The 22,935-nt window shown below is 31.9% G+C and overlaps 1 protein-coding gene across 1 annotated transcript in view; it reads left to right on the top strand.

Moving 5' to 3' along the window:
* The first annotated feature begins 13,671 nt into the window (after positions 1–13,671).
* LOC142323261 (glutathione S-transferase 1-1-like) overlaps positions 13,672–22,935 on the top strand; it is a 29,939-nt gene continuing 20,675 nt past the window's right edge. Inside the window, exon 1 of the mRNA XM_075362711.1 lies at positions 13,672–13,829. The gene's annotated coding sequence lies outside the window, so the exon portion shown is untranslated. The remainder of the gene's footprint in view (positions 13,830–22,935) is intronic.

Genomic DNA, 22,935 nt, shown 5'->3' with positions numbered 1-22,935 from the left:
CATTATTGCTTAATACGGGTTATTTTAGAACAACAATATGCAGTCTAATGTTATTGTGATAATAAAAACATTTTTGTACGAAAGTTTAAGAAAATTAGTAGGATACCTTAGGTTCGAGTACTTTGATCTATTAATTATTAAGTTAAAAAATAATACATATTATCGCATTCCAGAGATCCTTACCTCACACTCATTAGCTAGCAGTCTACTTGTTTCGTTTTTCTGCGCTGTTGCTATTTTCATCAAGATGCAGTTCTCGGTTTTTTATATCTTACAAATGATACGGACAGAGATTTATGTAAGCATATCCATAATATAAATAAAAATAAATCTTAAAAAAGTTTTAACTAAAACATGTTTCTTGCAAACATAAAAACTGCTTAATAAACATCTGACGTGGACACCACATAGTTCCTTGACTATTAATTACACATACACATTTTTTTGAAATGTAAAGTACATAAAAATCTATTTAACTGATAACTTCTGATATTTTTCATATTTTTTTTTTACTGCTATTATTGAATTATTACTTATCGTAAAAACGTTTTTACAATTAAAGGTTAATAATTTATTAATAAATCAATATATTTAAATAAAAAAAAGCTCCCTTTTTTAAGTCTGATTCGAACCGATGTGCCTTTCCCTTGTAAGATCCAAATAATTCATTAATTAGAATTTTATTTGGCTGTAACTCTGGAACTAATGAAAATAAGTATCACTTATTTGAAAGCTCTCAATGAGAGCTTATTCTGCAGTTAAGAAAAAGCCCAGATTTTTTTGGTTTTCGGCTTTTTTGGACACTTTTTATTCAGTCGAATTGCAATTAAAAGGGAAGGTGTTACAATTAGATGTTACAACAGTCCTAAATCCAAAATTTCAACATCCTACGGCTAATCGTTTATGAGTTAAGCGAGATACATACTTTTCTGAAAAGCGAAATTTTTCGCGATCACAATACTTTCTTTACTTCGTTCAAGGAAGTAAAAACGGCCTCAAACGAAATATGTAATTCTTTTTCTCTTCACTTTACTTCCTTGTACGAAGTAAAGGAAATAATGTAATCGCGAAAAATTTCGGTTTTCAGATTTTAACGGAAACATTCATTTTGACCATCCCTGAATCTATTTTAATTAGTTTCGCCGTGAAGCCTGTACGTACATATGTCGTATGTACGTACAGACTTCATGCATCTTGCATGATTCAAAAACGATTAGCCGTAGCATGTTGAAATTTTGGATTTATGACTGTTGTAACATCTAGTTGTGCACCTTTTGATTGCAATTGACTGAATAAAAAGTATCCAAAAAGCATAAAATCCCCAAAAATTTGGATTTTGGACTTTTTCTTAACTGAAATAAAAAGCCTTCATTGAGAGCTTTTCAACGAGAACTTTTCATTGGTTCCAGATTTATAGCCAAATAAAATTTTAATTAATGAAATATTTTTGTCTTACAAGGGAAGGCACATCGATTCGAATCCTACTACATCTCTTTCGTTTAACTTTTTTTTTAATTTAAATATATTGATTTATTAATAATTTTAATCTCTGATTGTAAAACCAGTTTTACAATAAATAATAATTCAATAATAACGATAAAAAAAAAAAATATGAAAAAATATCATAAGTTATTAAGGAAATCAAATTTTATTTACTTTTAAAAATGTATATGTAATTTAATAGGCGTTCAAAGAAGTCATGTGGTGTCCACATCAGATTTTTTAAATTGTGACTTTTTAAATTAGAAGATTTTAAGGGTTAGTAAATTTTTGCTTGTTACATTTAACTTGGTGTCGACTGCAGTAAGCGAAATTTAAAAACTGAAAAAAGTATTTTTTTTATTAATGTTAGGACTTTTTTTTACATTTAAAACAAAGATATTATGTTAAAATTTGGCTTTACGATTTTGTCATCTTAACTAGATTCAGGAGATACGATTCGTCGAATAGCAGACTATTTTTGAGATTGTTTTTCCGGAATTCTTGTAATTTAATTTCCGGTAATACCAAAAATTCTAGAACAATATTGAAAATGACTCATTAAAAATAGGAATAGAGTTATTTCGAATCACTTGTACTTTCCTTTTTCACTACAAATAGTTCTATAATATAAATTTAAGTAACCTAAAAATTTAAAATAAATAAAAATTTGTGCTATTATTGAGTGAACATATTCGATCATGAAGCAATTGTTTTAACATATTTGATAATTTTTTTAGTGTCGACTAGTAAGAACTTGTATGAAGCGATCATCCTAACATTTATTAAAATACACATTAAAATATGTGTAAACATTTATTAAATGGCAGCCGATAACAATTGCTTAATGAAAATATTAACTTTTTATAATTCGATAGAAATGACCTTCAGGAGCTAAACACATTAATTTTTTGAACTATATTTTGAAATTTAAAAAATAAACCTAAGTTGTCTCCTTCCAGTCAGGTAAAACGAGCCAGTATGCAAACCTAACGTGCTAATGTTTATTTCAATAAAACTTTTAATTTTATTTTATAACGTAATATATTTCGCTTCCTCTTATCAGATCATAATGACTAGTTTTAAAACTGAAGGTCGACTATCTGGTTCCGTGGTAAATGGAGGAAACATACCCCATATAATTACTCTTGCCGCAGGCTACGTGTAGAATTTGTTATGCTGAGTCACTTAACAGCAGCCGCTTCATGGTCATATTGACGTAGGTAGGCTAACCCATATATCAGTCTACCATTCATAATATTTATGATAGTAATAATGAAATGTTCTTCGCTGCCTAAATCATAAATACACTAAAAAAAAAACAGTTTTTTTCATTCAGTGTGCCGCTATTAAAGCTTCGAGCATTAAAGCTATTGAAGTTTCAAGTAATTAAAATAATGCAGTGAAGCATAAAACTAAAGTTTCACTTAGAAGGTTTTATCTTTATAAGAAATGTTTCATTCGTCTCCATTTATAAAGTATAATTGAATAATAATAATCGAATAGTATTATAAAATATAATATAATAGTTAAAATCTTTATGTTATGTACCTGATAAAAATAACTGTATTTCACAGCCGACTTTAATGTAAAAATCATTATTAAAAAATATAAATCAGTAGTTAAATATAAGCCTTAGGATGAACACATCAAACTTAGTCTTTCAGTAAAGATAAACATATAACGATGTTCGAAGTGTCTAAAAACGATAATCGTAGTAGACCTAAAATCTAACAACATCTTTAAGCCGAATTAAACGCCTTTCAAGGAAATGTGATTGATATCATGTACTGGTAATTTGTTTAATTTTATCGGGCAATATGTAACCGATTATAGACTGGAGTATAATTATTGTTACTGACTGGTAAAAGACAATGCTTTTTACTTGAACAACAATCCTTTCAGTGAAAAATAATACTACAAAGCAGTCATATCCCAAACACCGGAGCCGTAAGATTGGCTATAAAGTTACATCTAATTTGGGTTTCACTTTCTTAGTCCTATCTAGATTTCTAACTGATGTTAGATTGAACCGTTCTTGAGCTACTTGTCATAATCGTTATCAAGACAGTAACCTGTCTCTTTCTATGTTATTTATACGGAGTGATTCAGGGAAACGGGAAATTTATGTTGTTAGTCCTGGGCGAGTGCCACCACTGAATAACTTATACAGGATCATTCACGGGAACCGGATGTTTTTAAAATAATCATAAAAAATTGAATGTTCACTTTAAAAAAGGTATTGAAACACTTGTTAAATCAAAGCATTTGTTACTTACTCATAAACGAAAAATTATGTCCGGCAAGTGATGTCCATTTTGGGATATACATTATTGTAGCCTTTCACGGTAACTGGCCTCAATTCTTTGCAGCATGTCTAAATCAATCTGGGTGACGTGATGACGAATTGGGATCTTTAGGACCTCCAATGTACGCGGTTTATTGCCGTACACACGATTTCAGAAACCCCCACAGAAAAAAATCACAACTACACAGATCGGAGGACCGAGGGGGCCAAGGAATGTCGCCGAATCTGGAAACGATCCGTCCCGGAAACAAGTTACGGAGAACAGCCATCGTTGCCCTCGCTGTGTGCGCTGTAGCTCCATCCTGCTGGAATAACACATTTTGAAAATCGATTCCCTGGTTTCATAACCGAGGGATGAAAAACGTATTCAACATCGCAATGTAACGATCAGTTGTTACAGTTACGGCAGCGTCATTTTCTTTAAAAAAAAGTATGGTCCAATAACACCGATCTTTCCTATTGCACACCAGACAATCACCTTTGGGCTATGAAGTGGTCTCTCGTGAAGCTGATGTGGGTTTCTTTCTGCCCGATACCGGCAATTCTGTTTGTTGACGAAGCCATTGAGATGAAAATGGGCTTCGTCACTCATTAACAATAACAAATTTTCATTTTCTTCGAAAACGGTAAGCATTTGTCAACAAAATTGTAATCGCTGCGTGAAATCTTGTTCGTTTAACTGCTGGACGACGGCTATCTTGTAAGGATGGAAATGCAGGTCTGTATGCAGAATTCGTCTTACCGTACTTGTGCTCATTTGAAGCGCTGCTGTATGCCTCTGAATAGAACGGCGTGGGCTTCTGACGATGGCTTCCCTTACTCGTTTGATGTTCTCCGGAGTGCTAGCAGTTCGTCGGGGACCCGGTGGTTTTTTCTTCAATATTGAACCGCTTGTTCGAAGGTCGTTTACCCGTCGCAATATTGTGTTACGAGAAGGGACGCTTGCATTACGATGGATATTAAACTGACGGCGGAAATCTCGCTGAACAGCAGTTACGGATTCGTCATTTCGCACAAAACTGTCATACGCGTACAGGCGTTGGTCTAGCGTCCACGGCTCCATCTCAACGACTAAAATGTAAATGCTATGAACAAAGGAAACGTCAGACACCAGCCACGTGCCCCTCCCACCACGAACGCCCGATTACAATCCACTTCAAAAACGTCCGATTCCCGTGAATGACCCTGTGGAAGTCAGCTCACGCCATCTTGCCAATTAGTTACCGTGGATATATGGAGCGTTACGTAACGCCCTTTTGCCATCATTCCTTTTATAAAAATAAAGTGTGGATGGTGCGCGTAGAGAATTTTGCCGCCAGTTTAGTTTAGGACGCCAGGACCGTGTACCGTCACCGTATGCAATTAACACATGGATAGGTAATTCTGAGGAAACAAGTTCAGCAATGAAAAAGAAACCTCCAGGCCGTATGCGGACCGTTCGTACACCAAACAACATCGAGACTATTTGACCTGCTGTAATAGGAAGCCCACATCGTTCAATTCGTCCCCATGCAGCGTCTTATAAGTTTCATAGTTCAAGCGTTTGAAGAATACTGTTGCAGGACTTTCTTTACCGTCCGCACAAGTTGCGATCGTCCAGAAACTAAAACCAAACGATAATATAATGCGTTATCAATTCTATAAACGAATGGTCGTAAAGATAAACGAGGACAATGACTTTTTTAACAAAATGTGGATGTCGAACGAAGTCCATTTCCATCTTAACGGATTTGTTAATAAACAAAATTTTCGTTTTTGAGCGCAAGAGAATCATGCACAACTACAAGAGTGCCCTCTACGCAGAAAAAAGTGTGATGTTCTGTCATCATATGGTATAATAGGTCCTTATTTTTTTGAAAACGAGGGTGGCCTCTCGATTATAGTCACATCAGATCGATACATCGCCAAGTTGGAAAACCTACAGACATTTTCACAAATTATTGACAATGTTTGTTTCAAAAAGATGAAGCAAGCTGACAGTCAGAGCGAATATCGATCGTTGATGTACGCCAGTTGTTTGGCAACCGTATAATTTTGAGAAATGGTGACATTCCATCAGGAGACCTGGATCTCCTGATTTATCGGTGTGCAGTTTCTTCTTGTGAAGCAAAGTGTGTAATATTAAAAGTGCAACAGAAATATTAAAAGTCAAGATCCGAACAGCAATTCCTGAAATTACTGTTAAAATATTGGTCGAACTATGCAGAGTTCCACTTCGAAACTGCAGAGACGGAGCTCACCTCAAGATGCGATCTTCAAAAAATAAATATTGTATATGTATTCATTAATGGCATGTCTTTTCCTGTTTAAATATTATAAATACATTTATTTAATATAACCTTTTTTAAGAATATTTAATTTTCAAATTCTCCGTTTGCTGAATCACCAAAGTGTTCTTCCACACTTTGCATAGTGCAATGGAACGATGAGCTGCACAGCGAAAATATCATCAATGATTTTCGAATAGGATTTCAGACCGCAGAATCTTTGATTCGGTATTTCGGGGCTTACGTACGACTTGATCCTTGCCGTTTTTTTTTATGTGCTGCTTAATGGCAAAAATAACATCCTGAAAGGGAAAAAGAAAACGTATTTGAGCTCATTGAACGTAGGCATTAGTACCGCAAGAATTTCTTACCGCACAACGGTAAACACAAAGTAAGGTATGGAAAATACTTCGAAAAAATAAACTCCATCCTAATCTACAAAAGGTAGACAACTTTCTTTCTAGAGATCTTCCTGTACGTTTAAACTTTTGTCACTGGATTCTGGGCAATTTGAATAACGTAGACTGTCTTGTTTACCGATGAAGCCAAACTTACTCGAAGTAGAGATTTTAATTAAAGTATCTGATGTGGACACTACATGACTTACTTGTACGCCTATAAATATACGCATTTTTAAAAAATGAAAAGTACATAAAATTTTATTTCATTAATAATTTCTGATATTTTTTCTTGTTATTATTGAATTATTATTTATCGTAAAAGTTTTTTACAATCGGAGGTTAATAAATTATTAATAAATCAATATATTTAAATTAAAAAAGGAGAAATTGACTGAAAAAAGGAAATTGCTCTGTAAATTTACCATAGTCCAGTTTTTGTTTAAAAAACCTGATAATTTAATCACAATTACTTTTGACCCGGCAAATCAGAAAGTGGTGAAATTCATAAGCAACGTCCTGCTATTGCATGCAATTCCCTGTACAAAAACCTTTTATTTGTCCTTATCTTGTGCGTAAGGATTTATAATATAACTAACTATAAATACAACAAAAGAAACAAATATGTTGTTCTCAGTATTTTAGGAAGAGATTTGATATATTTTGTGACTTAATAAGAAGAAACGTTTATGATTTGTTCAAAATAAATGTAGTTTCAACAACTAAATTGATAAAATCCGAAGTTAAAATTGAATTTCCGTAGTATAGAAATTTAAGAATTAAAAAATTAAATTAGTTTTTAATTTAAAGACCCGGATGTACATGAAACGGCCAAAGACTCACCAACTTTAGCAGTTACATTATTTTTTTTTTTTGTCTTCAGTCATTTGACTGGTTTGATGCAGCTCTCCAAGATTCCCTATCTAGTGCTAGTCGTTTCATTTCAGTATACCCCCTCTACATCCTACATCCCTAACAATTTGTTTTACATATTCCAAACGTGGCCTGCCTACACAATTTTTCCCTTCTACCTGTCCTTCCAATATTAAAGCGACTATTCCAGGATGCCTTAGTATGTGGCCTATAAGTCTGTCTCTTCTTTTAACTATATTTTTCCAAACGCTTCTTTCTTCATCTATTTGCCGCAATACCTCTTCATTTGTCACTTTATCCACCCGTCTGATTTTTAACATTCTCCTATAGGAGAATGTTAAAAATGAGAATGAGGTGCTATAGCACCTAATTTCAAAAGCTTCTAATCTTTTCTTCTCAGATACTCCGATCGTCCAAGTTTCACTTCCATATAAAGCGACACTCCAAACATACACTTTCAGAAATCTTTTCCCGACATTTAAATTAATTTTTAATGTAAACAAATTATAGTTCTTACTGAAGGCTCGTTTAGCTTGTGCTATTCGGCAATTTATATCGCTCCTGCTTCGTCCATCTTTAGTAATTCTACTTCCCAAATAACAAAATTCTTCTACCTCCATAATCTTTTCTCCTCCTATTTTCACATTCAGCGGTCCATCTTTGTTATTTCTACTACATTTCATTACTCTTGTTTTGTTCTTGTTTATTTTCATGCGATAGTTCTTGCGTAGGACTTCATCTATGCCGTTCATTGTTTCTTCTAAATCCTTTTTACTCTCGGCTAGAATTACTATATCATCGGAATATCGTAGCATCGTTATCTTTTCACCTTGTACTGTTACTTCGAATCTAAATTGTTCTTTAACATCATTAACTGCTAGTTCCATGTAAAAATTAAAAAGTAACGGAGATAGGGAACATCCTTGTCGGACTCCCTTTCTTATTACGGCTTCTTTCTTATGTTCTTCAATTGTTACTGTTGCTGTTTGGTTCCTGTACATGTTAGCAATTTTTCTTCTATCTCTGTATTTGAACCCTAATTTTTTTAAAATGCTGAACATTTTATTCCAGTCTACGTTATCGAATGCCTTTTCTAGGTCTATAAACGCCAAGTATGTTGGTTTGTTTAAACATTATTAAACATTAAAGTAAATATTAAATTTATTATATAATTAAAGATTCCGAATTGTTAATTTTCCTCTTCTAAACAGTCTCAAGGTTTTGCAATCTCCTTCTATATTCGAAAGTAAAGTATTACATTTGACTTTGGGCCAGTATTAAACATATTATTATACAGTAGAGGTTTTGGGGAGAGAAATTGCCTTGTCGCTCTCCTTAACCTGCTAATTAAAGATAGACTTGGTTTGAATGTGTATGGAGGCCAGATTTTGTAAATTTACTGGTTAACTAAATAGCGACTTTTTCAGTTTTTTTTAATTTTCATTTTTTATGAAACTATGAGAACTGTTGTGGAAAATATTAAACTCAACATATTTCGGACATCAATAAAAGTGAATTTCATTTTATATTCTTATTTTGTTAATGTTGTTAATTGTATCTCGAATAAAGTGGTCGAAATTAGAGTCTGAATTTTAATTAATGTTAGATTTAAACAGCGTTTTAGTTGCTGGTTTATTTTTTTTATAAAAAGTGAACACTTAAGTTTTAATGTCTTGTTTTTTTTTAGTCACTTGAACTTTCGAGTTCTGTTTGGTAATGATATTAATTTTACTTTGTTAATCGTTTAAACTGTTTGTATTACTTTATTTATATTTCATGAAGTTTAAACTGTTTATATTACTTTCAAAAGAACACTTAATACATGAATTTATACGGTTGATGTATAAGCGACGTAACTCAAAAGTATTTTCGAATTCGTGATAAAATTTGTGCGCTCGGAATTTTACTTCCTTGTACAAAAAGTAAAGAAAGTATTGTGATCGTGAAAAATTTCGGTTTTCAGATTTCAACGGAAATATCCATTTTGGCAATCCCCGAATCCATTTTGACTAGTTTCGGCGTGACGTTTGTACATACGTACGTATGTATCTCGCATTAACTCAAAAACGATTAGCCGTAGATGTTGAACTTTTGGATTTAGGACTGTTGTAACATCTAGTTGTGTACCTTCCCTTTTGATTGCAAATTGACTGGACCAAAATTGTCCAAAAAGCCAAAACCTAAAAATTTTGGATTTTGGACCTTTTCTTAACTGCAGTAATAAGCCCTCATTGAGAGCTTTTTAATGATATATCATAAGTGGTACTTATTTTCGATGGTTTCAGACTTATAGCCAAATAAAATTTTAATTAATGAAATATTTGGATCTTACAAGGGGAAGGCACATCGGTTCTAATTAGACTTCATCTCCTTTTTTTTTAAACTTTTTTGTATTTAATTTAAATATATTGATTAATAATTATTAACCTCGGACTGTAAAAAAAAATACAATAAATAATTCAATAATAATAAAAAAAGTGAACAAAATTAGAAGTTATCAGTGAAATAAAATTTTATATACTTTTAAAAATGTGTATGTAGTTTAAAAGGCATACAAGGTAGTCATGTAGTGTCCACATCAGATTTTTTTAAATTCAATATAATATAATAATTATTTAACACCAGGTATTTTTTCAATATTAAATACCGGAGCAACCAACTCTACCGTAGCAGGAGAAATATTTATGGGATTGTACTTGTATAATATACAAATACTGTTTAGCCAGCACAAGAATAGAGTTGCGGTATGAGGAATGCGGAGGGAGGGAAGTAGCAGTCCCCTTCGTCCTTCGATAAAGTGAAAGCCTACTAATATTAATAACAAATGTAGGTCTATGATACAGAAATAAACTATTCACTCCATTTCAGATTGCGTACAGTTTACTTTTAGTGCAGTACAATACAGTTTTAATTTGTTACCCATCGGGTTGGTCTAGTGGTGAACTCGTCATCGCAAATCAGCTGATTTCTAAGTCGAGAGTTCTAAGGTTCAAATCCTAGTGAAGGCAGTTACTTTTATTCGGATTTGAATACCAGATCGTGGACACCGGTGTTCTTTGGTGGTTGGGTTTCAATTAACCACATATCTCAGGATTGGTCGAACTGAGACTGTACAAGACTACACTTCATTTACGTTCATACATATCACCCTCATTCATCCTCTGAAGTAATACCTTACGGTGTTTCCGGAGGCTAAACAGGAAAAGGGTTTTCATTTGCAATTTACGTACAGTTTTGATAAGAAAACAACGTTTTTGCAGTTTGTTGTGATACGTTGTTCGGATGTAAGACTACTATCAAATTTCTGTTACATTTTGTAAAACCGTATTAGTTTTTTTTTTTATTACAACCTATTTGATAAATGTCTCTTCGTAAAAAAGGCCATAGCTTCAAAAGAAATGTTATTTCCCGGGAAATTAAAATATGCACTAAGGAAGCTAAATATAGCAAACTTTCTTTTCCGCCAAAAAGGTGAAACGACTGGTAAGATATCTTAAGGTCACTGTTGTTTTAAATCTAACTGAATTACAGTAACTAACAGTGGAATGATGAGTGTGACAAAGGATGAATGGGAAGGTTACATAAAACATACAATAATAGTAGAGGAAGAATACATGGAAAAAGATGGCGTTTTAGAAGATACAATAGACTATACAGAGTCATTCACGGGAACCGGATGTTTTTAAAATAATCATAAAAAATTGAATATTTACTTTAAAAGGTTTTATTGGTACTAAAACACTTGTTAAATCAAAACATTTGTTACTTACTCGTGAACGAAAAATTATATCCGGCAAGTGATGTCCATTTTGGGCAATACATTGTTGTAGCCTTTCACGGTAATGGGCCTCAATTCTTTGCAGCATGTCTAAATCAATCTGGGTGACGTGATGACGAATTGCGATCTTTAGGTCCTCCAATGTACGCGGTTTATTGCCGTACACACGCGATTTCAGAAACCCCCACAGAAAAAAATCACAACTACTCAAGTCGGGGGACTGAGGGGGGCAAGGAATGTCGCCGAATCTGGAAACAAGTTACGGAGAACAGCCATTGTTTCCCTCGCTGTGTGCGCTGTAGCTCCATCCTGCTGGAATAACACATTTTGAAAATCGATTCCCCGGTTTCATAACTCAGGGATGAAAAACGTATTCAACATCGCATTTTAACGATCAGCTGTTACAGTTACGGCAGCGTCATTTTCTTCAAAAAAATATGGTCCAATAACACCGACCTTTCCTATTGCACACCAGACAGTCACCTTTGGGCTATGAAGTGGTCTCTCGTGAAACTGATGTGGGTTTCTTTCTCCCCGATACCGGCAATTCTGTTTATTGACGAAGCCATTCAGATGAAAATGGGCTTCGTCACTCATTAACGATAACAAATTTTCATTTTCTTCAAAAACGGTAAGCATTTGTCGACAAAATTGTAATCGCTGCGTGAAATCTTGCTCGTTTAACTGCTGCACGACGGCTATCTTGTAAGGATGGAAATGCAGGTATGTGCAGAATTCGTCTTACCGTTCTTGTGCTCATTTGAAGCGCTGCTGAATGCCTCTGAATAGAGCGGCGTGGGCTTCTGACGATGGCTTCCCTTACTCGTTCGATGTTCTCCGGAGTGCTAGCAGTTCGTAGGGGACCCGGTGGTTTTTTCTTCAATATTGAACCGCTTGTTTACCCGTCGCAATATTGTGTTACGAGAAGGGACGCTTGCATTACGATGGATATTAAACTCGGCGGAAATCTCGCTGAACAGCAGTTACGGATTCGTCATTTCGCACAAAACTGTCATACGCGTACAGGCGTTGGTCTAGCGTCCACGGCTCCATCTCAACGACTAAAATGTAAATGCTATGAACAAAGGAAACGTCAGACACCAGCCACGTGCCCCTCCCACCACGAACGTTCGAGTACAACCCACTTCAAAAACATCCGGTTCCCGTGAATGACTTGTATTATAATCAATATTGGTGAAGACAGTGAAGAAGATTCTGATACGAGACTGATTACAGTGCAGACGAAGACATTCTTCATCTTGTGAAGAATCAGATTCTGACCTAGCATCACCGTCGGTTGACTAAACGTTTTTCATGTTCCGTTATAACGCTAAAATTCGGTTTGTACATAATTACGTTTATAATTTTATTATGTGAAATGCAAACGTGTTAATAAGCCAAACTCTGTAAACTAATTACACAAGCCTGCGATGGTGTGATTTTTAGTTTTTGATAATCGATTCTTATATTTTCTTTAGCGCTGAATCCGAAAATAAACTTCACCTTTTCCATCACGTCAGGAGTTTTAGCAATTCACAAATTTCAAAATTTGTAAAAAGTTGAAAAATTGCGAAAATCTGATACAATAAAAGGGATATAAAACCTTTATTAATAATAAATTATTATAATACATTCACTTTTTTGGCTTATAATATGCATTCTTGGCCGGCCTCCGTGGCGAGAGTGGTAGCGTCTCGGCCTTTCACCCGGAGGTCCCGGTCAGGCATGGCATTTTTCACACACGCTACAAATCATTCATCTCATTTTCTGTACAGTAATGCTTAACTGTGGCCCCGGAGGTTAAAAAAAAAAAAAATATGCATTCTTATAATATTCAACATTTTTTTTTCACATCAGGCTCATTACTTTATTGTCGCACCTCGTATAAACAAATTAAATATATAAACTAAATATAAATTAAATAAACTATATATATTTATGCATGTGTGTGTAAACAAATAAGAAATTCTTTGTTCCTTTTTTACATTTTGGGAAATTATTTTTTTATAGTAATAAAAAATAAATTAATAATAAGTAGGATTTGAATACTAGTTCGTGAATACCGATGTTCTTTGGTGGTTGGGTTTCAATTAACCACAAATCTCAGGAATGGTCGAACTGGGACTGTACAAGACTACACTTCATTTAAATTTACTCATACATATCATCCTCTGAAGTAATACCTGAACGGTAACTCCTGGAGGCTAAACAGGAAGAAAAAAAGAAGTAATATTAATAAATAGGCTATTCAGTAACTTCCTGACTTTAATCTGATTATTTTTAACAGAATTTCTTTATCGATAATACTAATTCTTTTTTTTTTAATTTTTATAACAAATTCTTCTTTAATAAAATTACACAACATTATTTAAACAATTGTACAGTAATAACAATCGTATTATTTCCAGGAAATTACTTAATGTACTAAGTAGAATGACTTAGCATATTACAGATATTTATTCTTTTGTTGATATTGGTTAATTTTTATAATTTTTAAAATAAATATTAAATTGTATTATTTCGACAAATATTCAGTTCCCAGTATATGCGCGGTAATGAGAACTGGTACGTATTGTGTTCTGATTGGTTAGTAGATACACGCCCCTTCGTTGTGATTCACCTTGGCCTGAAAGGAATTGAATTTACTGCTCCTTCCAACCGTCACTTTTAGTTAGTCTTTCGACGTAGCTAGACGTTCTTTAGTGACATCAGTTTGCTGTTATTCAGTAAGTTACTTATATTGTTAAAGTATTTTTGTTATATATTTTTAGAGAAGGATTATGCGCAGTAAATTATAAATTAATAATGAATGTGTATTTAAAATAGTTAAAACAATTATTTATGTAATGATAAATAATAAATTAATAACTTTATCGATCGTGATGGGTAATTATACACTGCAACACTATTACAAATTAAAAGGCTATGTCAAATATTGTGATATTTACTTTAAATATCACAATATTTAAAAATATAGATATTATATATAAAATATAGTTATAACACAATAATTTTAACATTTAGTTAAATATTTTAGATCCAAAATTACTTATCACAATCAATTATGAAAAAAAATTGACTATTTAAAAAGTCTATTTCAAATTTAGAGTAGTAATTCTGTTGTTGCTTTTCAGAAGTTCAATTTGTATTACGTTACAGGAATGCATTTATTTCTTTTTTTTGCTTCTTAATTCGATATAAAAGTATAGTATTATTTCATTGTTTGTAAATTAGTTAATTATTGAAGTTGTAATGGCTCAAATTCAAACATTTAATAAATTAACCTTTATAATATATTTTAAAAAGTACCTAATTATAATATTTATTACATAATAATTGATTAATAAATATAACGCTTGAAAAATCTTTGATATTTTTATATGTAACTTTTGTCACCAAAAAATATCTTTCACGTCGTTATTTCAAATATTTTTATGTTTATTATTTTAAATATGTATTAAATTAAGCCTGCAAATCCAGAATTCCCGGTTGGAGTACCTTTCTTTTTTATAACAAATACTTGAATTAATTATTTCAAAGGCAGTCTTTACTTCTAGAAGCTATAAATGCGAATGACTTTTTCGAAATGTTTCGTTGTATAAACTGAGAAATCTAGATTTCCCAGGTTAATAAAAGTTTTACGTGATTACACAGTTTACATGCAGGTGCAGTTGTTATATAATGAAAGTTACAGTTTTGGAAATATAGATATATTGGAAGGAGTCTGTTTGACTCCAAAAGCTCTTTTTTGTACATATTTTTATGGTTTAAATACCTTCTCCTATGAACCGCAAAGACCCTATATTTCAATGCCACATGTGCGTTCCCTGTGTAAACAACGTTAACATTCGTTAAAGTATTTTTCATGCAGATCTCAGTAGCTTATAGCAAAACGTTTATTTATGCGAGGACACCAGGATAAGGATAAGCTTATAAATATAAAAATAAAAAGGTTTCATGTTAATAGAGGAGTGAAACCCCGAAAGAAAATGCAAAGAAACGTTAAAATAACTTAATTTCTTTGATAAACATAAAATAAATTTAATTAAAATTGATCAACCGTCGAGTCTTCCAACTTCTAATAATCAAACGGATGGGAAACATCCGTTTATTTTTAAATAAAAAAACCGCATTTATAAAACTATAGAACCAAAAATTTCGAAAAAAATAATGAATTAAATAATACGTATTATATAAACAAATTTAATTTATTCAAAAAATTATCTTAATGTAAATTTTTTTTACATTAAGATAATTTAAATTAAGGTCCCAAAATCTTCTATGGTGGTCCATTAATGCTACTATCAGACGTAAAAAAAATTCTTCGACAACGGCAATAAAAAGTTCAATCGGCTATAAAGATAACTAACAGCTGTACTATAAGGACTAGTTTATTTCTCGAGTCAAAAACTTCGATGCGTGATATGGAAAATTATAAATTTTACCCTAGCAAAACCGTAGAATGCGCAAAACTACTAATAAATAGTCCTCCACTGCCTACTGGCTAATGATTATTTTTATCAACCTGTCAATCAAAGGAAATATTCAGTTGTTGCTCACTGTATTTCTACATAATTTTTACTTTTCTGTAATAGCTATATAACTGCCGCAACAATTATAATTATAATGGAAAGTATGGTGTTGGTCAGTTTTAATTAAACGTTAATTTCGACGTTTCATGACCGAAAAAATACAAGAAACCCGTGAAAATTCCAGACGAATTTATGTACGCCTGTATTTTGATTAATATCTCCGGATTACCTGAGCATTAAAACTTGAAATTTGGCTCAAATAATATGCGAAATTGATACATTAAATCCTGAATTTAATCAGAATGGGATGTTTTCCACCGTTTAACATTTCAACTTTTTGTTGACTGTAATTGGAATTTGAAATTCGCGGGAAAGTTTTGCAACCCATCGCCTGTTTTTTTCTGGATTCATGTAATACGAGTTTTATATTATGCTATTGTATAAACTGCATAGTTATATTACAATTACACAGTTTTTAGTTACATAACTACGTAGTTTTTATAAACAATATACAATTATTTGCGATTCTACAGTGTATTGTTAGGTTTTATTACACAAATATTTATTTTTTCGTATGCTTTGCTTGTAAAGTACGTAAATAATTTTTCTAATGTATATTGTATGGAGTGATGCGGTATCATATTACGTAGATTATTTTTTACTTTTGGTTATGCTGCTGTATGACGTACGTTTTGATAATAATCGATTAATAATTAAAATTAACATGCGGTCGATAAATCATAAATAATACAAAATTATATTTCGTTAAATTTTTATCGTTATAACATTATACAATTTTAAAATACTAGACCATAATGACTATACTGACGGTTAACATTTTATTTAAACACGTAAAACTCTCACATTGCTATTTTTAGTCGACAAATAAGGAATCTTGAGATATCCGTATTTTCAGTAGTTTATAATACTTAAATTTCAGCCGGCCTCCGTGGCGCGGGTGGTAGCCTTTCGGCCGGAGGTCCTGGGTTCGAATGCCGGTCAGGCATGGCATCTCTCATACGCTACAAAAATTACATTTCCATATTCCACGCACAAGCTTCAAGCTTATGTAACGATATCATTAGGCAAAAAAAAATTATTCATCGGTTTTGTATTTTTATTCGAGATTATTTGAATATTTTACAAAGATAATATACTTTGAAGTTATATTATTAAATATTATTGGTTAAAAAAGTGTACTAAGCTATTGAAAAAAATCCATTAACTTCAAAAGAAATGATAGCGGGATGAGAAGTATTTGGAATGTAGGTGTGTCGGAGAAAGGAGAAAGTTCAGTGAACTGTAGTAGTAATAAAAATAAACTTGAAGGCCTACAAATAACGTGAACGATAAAGAGAGAACTAATTAGAACGATTGAGATGAGTCACGATTAAAGCATGTCACGAAATCACACGTTTTGCTAAACATACTTTTACAAGTGAAAGGATGTCAAGAGGAAACAAAATTATAAATAGTTGAGATACGAATAAATTTAAATCGTAAGTCTAGTTCAATATTTAAAAAAAACATTTTTTTCAGATAAAAGTTAATAGAAGCCATATGATCTTTTTTTTCATGAGGCACTGTTTTCTTATAAAATTGCTCTTAGACGTATCCTAAGCGAGAAAAAACATTCATGATAGTTTAATTAAAATTAGTTGTGAAATTGAATAATAATAATTGCATCCGTAGTAGGTTTAAACGCATCTACCATATGGTAGTAGTTCAATAAAACCCAAAATTTTAATCTGCAAGCCCTACAGTTTTATCTATCTACATAAATATTTATCGTATTAAAATGTAGTAATGTACATTTTATGTGAGTAAATTGTGATTATGTACTAGGAACACGGCTGCCTATTTATCAGAAATTTGATAAACGACTGATATTAGGAAAGAAGAAAAGGTTACATTACTAATCATTCTGTTATCAGTAAAATAGAGTTAGTTTCATATTCCTATAATTATAATGGAAAAAGTAACAATTTATACCCTACAATGTATAGAAGAATGTAATTAATTGAATGAAACTAATTAAAAAGAATAATAAATTTCCAATAATTATGCTACCAGTTCTGTATAAATTGTAAAAATCTGTTATAATCTGTAAAAATATACGTTGTCTATATTTATAAAAAGAAAATATTTATGTATTATAATGATGTAATTAAATTAAAATAAATTCTAGTGAAACAACTTGCAAACTATGAAAACCTTTTATTTAAATAATAAATCAAATTCTTATTACAAGTATATTAGTGGAGTTGATTATACATCTTGATGTACCGTACACACCTGTGTACCACGCGCACCATTTTGTTTGGAATGACGGTTGCAAAAATTCTCGACGAAAGGAAACTACACCGTCCGGTAAAATTAAAAAACCGTCTTTGATACAGATTTGTTGTAAGTGAATTATTACAGCTTGGTAAGAAATAACGGATAATTTGCTTAAAAAATTGTTCGAGAAATGTTGTATTTGGAATGCTCTCGATGGAAGTGAGGAGTATTATTTGTGGTTAGTGATTATTACGAAGATAATTTTAATTCTATGTATGACGGAAACTCGAGCAATGATTTCAGTAATTAAGGCTATCTACTATAATTTATCTGCTTTTATTAAATATTTACTGACATGCAAATAATAAATTACTTTCGATCTTATATGATGATGTAATTTAATGCAAAAAAGTAACGATATTTTTTTACTATTAAATATTATTATTATTAATCAATGTTAATAGTAATATTAACTATTAATATTTTTTTAAATATTATTTAAATTCTCCAAATCTGGGTGCGGGTCTTACATTGGAGACGCGTGGTACATGGGGTGCGTACGATATTATCTGCGCACCCCATTACTAAACCTTATCGAGGTGTCGGTCAAAAATACGTATAAGGCCCTCGTTTTACAAATGTGATTTTTTCTCTTGTACTTAAATATAACTTTTTTAAAAATCGTTCGTAAAAACAAACTGGTCTGAATTATTGCTTTCGTGCACAACGTAATGATAAATAATCGTATGTATGAAACGGGATCTGAAATGAAGGTATACACTATAGGTATAACACTACTCTAAAAAAACGTTATAATTTAAAAAACTAATTGTATTTCTTCTCTCTCTTTTTTCCTGTTTAGCCTCCGGTAACTACCGTTTAGATAATTCTTCAGAGGATGAATGAGGATGATATGTATGAGTGTAAATGAAGTGTAGTCTTGTACATTCTCAGTTCGACCGTTCCTGAGATGTGTGGTTAATTGAAACCCGTTGTATTTCTTCTGACCCACCGGGTTGGTTTATTGGTGAACGCGTCTTCCCAAATCAGCTGATTTGGAAGTCGAGAGTTCCAGCGTTCAAGTTCTAGTAAAGCCAGTTATTTTTACACGGATTTGAATATTAGATCATGGATACCGGTGTTCTTTGGTGGTTGGGTTTCAATTAACCACACATCTCAGGTATGGTCGAACTGAGAATGTACAAGACTACACTCATACATATCCTCATTCATCCTCAAACGTATTATCTGAACGGTAGTTACCGGAGGCTAAACAGGAAAGAAAGAATTGTATTTCTTCTAGCATTATTAACTAATTTTATTGACAAAAAATATTTTCCATATTTAGCGAAACCGTCTAGTATCTTAAGAAAAAGAATATTATAATATTTTTGATGATAATTAAAAATATATATTATTATCACTTTAAAAATTGACAAAAAACATACCGCTTGATAAGCCTAATTATTATATAATTAAAATAGAAAGTTTTTTTTTTGTCTTCAGTCATTTGACTGGTTTGATGCAGCTCTCCAAGATTCCCTATCTAGTGCTAGTCGTTTCATTTCAGTATACCCTCTACATCCTACATCCCTAACAATTTGTTTTACATATTCCAAACGTGGTCTGCCTACACAATTTTTTCCTTCTACCTGTCCTTCCAATATTAAAGCGACTATTCCAGGATACCTTAGTATGTGGCCTATAAGTCTGTCTCTTCTTTTAACTATATTTTTCCAAATGCTTCTTTCTTCATCTATTTTCCGCAGTACCTCTTCATTTGTCACTTTATCCACCCATCTGATTTTTAACATTCTCCTATAGCACCGCATTTCAAAAGCTTCTAATCTTTTCTTCTCAGATACTCCGATCGTCCAAGTTTCACTTCCGTATAAAGCGACGCTCCAAACATATACTTTCAAAAATGAATTGATGTAAACAAATTATATTTCTTACTGAAGTTCTTATAGCAAACGGTAATAATTTTTAAACCTTACTATAAAATTAGTTTTAATTTCAGAGATATCTTCTAATCACTAAAATCTGCTGACGCTTCCGATGTATGATGGGAATTGTTATATTCTAATCGATAGAATAATTTTTTAAATCTCATTCTTACATAATTTAATCATTACAGGATAATAAAAAAATATATCTACACAGTTTTCCAAAAAACTTTGGGAATTTTTTACGGAAGTATAATTAAAAAAAGCTTAGTTTAGAAATAAAAGATAATGTTATTTGTTAAAATATTCACTTTTTTCAAATAGATTGAGTCCATTATTAATGAATCATAATGAGCAAATAATCGCGTCAAGCAATTTTTTTTAACGTAAAAATATACAGAGTATTATTTTCAAAATCTTTAAAACTCTCCTCTCTTTTAAAAATTCTATCATTGAAACAGATGGAGATATCTGTTTTGTTTGCCTCAGAATTGTAACGTAGCCCTCAAAACATTTAGGCTTCTTACCCGAGTTCTTAAAATGATCCTTTACGTTAGCTTATATTATCCGCTATCTCCTACTCATGGAGAAAATCATGATTTCTGTTCTTCATCTTTAATTTATAAATCTTTTTTTAATCTTCTATTAACTAAACGCAATTTACAAGAATTCGATTCCATGACAGAATTATTAATTTATATTATTATTCCTTAAATCACCTGTCGGTAATTCTGACAAACGTAAAATAACTAAGGTACAAGAGGTTCCTATCGAAGTTGTTCTTAGAGAAACGGTGCTCGTTTTATTCTACGGTAAACAATTTTGGAGTTAAACTTAACTTGCACTTGGTGGGCCTTAAATAGTATATTCGTCTTAGTAAAAAAAGGGAACCACTTTACTGCTCAGTTTTCCTAATAAGCCTTGTATGTAACGCTTGTGCTCGGGTGTGGCTATGTTCTTCAGTGTGATTGTGTTTCATATGCTGGTTTCTTAACACCATTAAAATTTATTACACCTCAAACTCAGGTGTTTTCTTTCGTAGGTCATTAATAACAATAAACAAAGTAAGACGATGGAATTCCTTTTTTTTTAATATTTAGAAAAAAATATTAGTCACGCTTTGTCTTTGGCGATTAGTTCGAAGTTTATTCGTTCAGAAAAAAAATCAAAGCTCTTATTTGTTCTCCATCTTTTATATTTATTTAATTTCATCTATTTATTAAAATTTATCTTGAAATAATACAACACTTAAAAAACTGAAGGAAGGGTAGGACCCTTATACTGTTACTTCTAGGAAGTAGCTGAACCTTTTACGATTGTTTAAATTCAATAATTCCGCTTTTTACTTTATTTTAATTTTCCTTTATTAGTTCATTTTTTCGCCGCAAAGTATTGAATTAGTAAGAAGAATTGCGAGAGGTATTAAGTTATTTATAAAGTTATAACACTAGATTAAGTTGCCGGATAAAGAAAGAAAAATTTCATTTTACGGATCTAGTATTAATTACTATAGAGATCGTGTGAGTTGAACTGTTGTTTTATAGTTTATATTCTGTACTTCTTCGTTTTGATCTAAAATAACATAGGTGTAGAAAGTAAATTAAAAAAAAAAACTTGATCTACACTACAGTTAATATGATAGGTTTATACTTTTCCTTTAATTACTTTTGTAACCGTGCTACAAAACCGGTTATCAGATCAGTAAACAAAAAATCCAGGCTGCTGTAAAATAGGTATGTTATTAAATTTATTTTTTATTAGATTGCTGGAATTTATACTACAATATCATTTTTATCATCGCTGAAGAATAATTTTTTTTATTTCAGTTTAAACAAAAAATGTTAATGAAATGTTTTTATTAAATATTGCAATGTTTAAAGTGTTTTATATATAAATATGGATAAACCGTAGTCATTATCTGAAAATCAATTTTGTCTGAAAAAAAATATTTATTTAGTTAGTTACAAATACAAAAGTGAATTTTATTTTGTATATTTTTGTAACCCAATTATGTAATTAAATTTTATATAAGCGGCAAGAAAAAAAGGGAGATAGCGAGTAAGTGAGCGTAACGAATTTTTGTTCTATTGCAATTACTACAACCGTAATTGTAACTAGTTGACCTTTGCATACATATCATAACATTTCTTATACAATCTCTCAGCAGCTTTACGAATTGCCTAATGAATTACTATGGTGTATTTCTATATTTAAAAATGAAATTTTCATTTCTTTAGAATATAACTAGACTGCTTGCTGCTATGCAGCGTTAATATTACAAACTAAATAAAAAATTATCCAAAAACCTATTCCATTTACAGTACGTCTTATCCCCAACCACCTTGTTTTTTTTTCTTTATTACCACAGGTAAAATGTTTGCTTAAAACCTATTCCCAGTCCGTCCAAACGTTTTACTGGATGGATCGGGGTGAATTTTCTTTTTATTCTGCTCGGAATGGTCCGCAGATACATCAATTACCGATATATCTTAAAAGTGACTTTTCTGTGATTAATAACCTCGGAAAGTTTCTCAAATAAGTAGTAAATAAGGATTTTTTGAGAAATTCTTAGAGCAGATTCAAGTTTGGAGGTCCGATGACGCTTGCTGACATATCTGCGGACCTTTCCGGGCAGAATAAAAGAAAAATCAGCCCGATCTGTCCAATAGAATTAGGTTTTCAACGTAATTTTTTTTATATATAAAATGAGCCGCTAAGAAATAGTATTCTATAAAAAAATATCACACAATCGAGCCCTGGACTCTTAGGATTTAGACCCTTTTAGCAGTCTTAGATTCGACAATATCAAACTTCCTCGGTCCCGTGCCCATTTTATAATAATTACTGTCAAAAATTTACTGCTACTGAACGATAAAATTAATTCGGATATGATTTGAATGACTCGCATCTACTTGTATAAATATTTTATGTAGGGTACCGACACAATTTTTACGTAAATATTACCACAAAATCGACGGTTATTTGTCGTTTAGCAGAAGGTGGCCGTTAGATAGGTGCTGCTAGCATTAAAATTACGTCTCCGACCGCGTAAAGGTTTATTCCGGGCCCTGTAA

Source organism: Lycorma delicatula, chromosome 1 (assembly GCF_047948215.1).
Source record: "Lycorma delicatula isolate Av1 chromosome 1, ASM4794821v1, whole genome shotgun sequence".
Lineage (NCBI taxonomy): Eukaryota > Metazoa > Arthropoda > Insecta > Hemiptera > Fulgoridae > Lycorma > Lycorma delicatula.
Note: the sequence above shows the minus strand (reverse complement) of the source record. Positions and strands in the feature narration are given on the sequence as shown.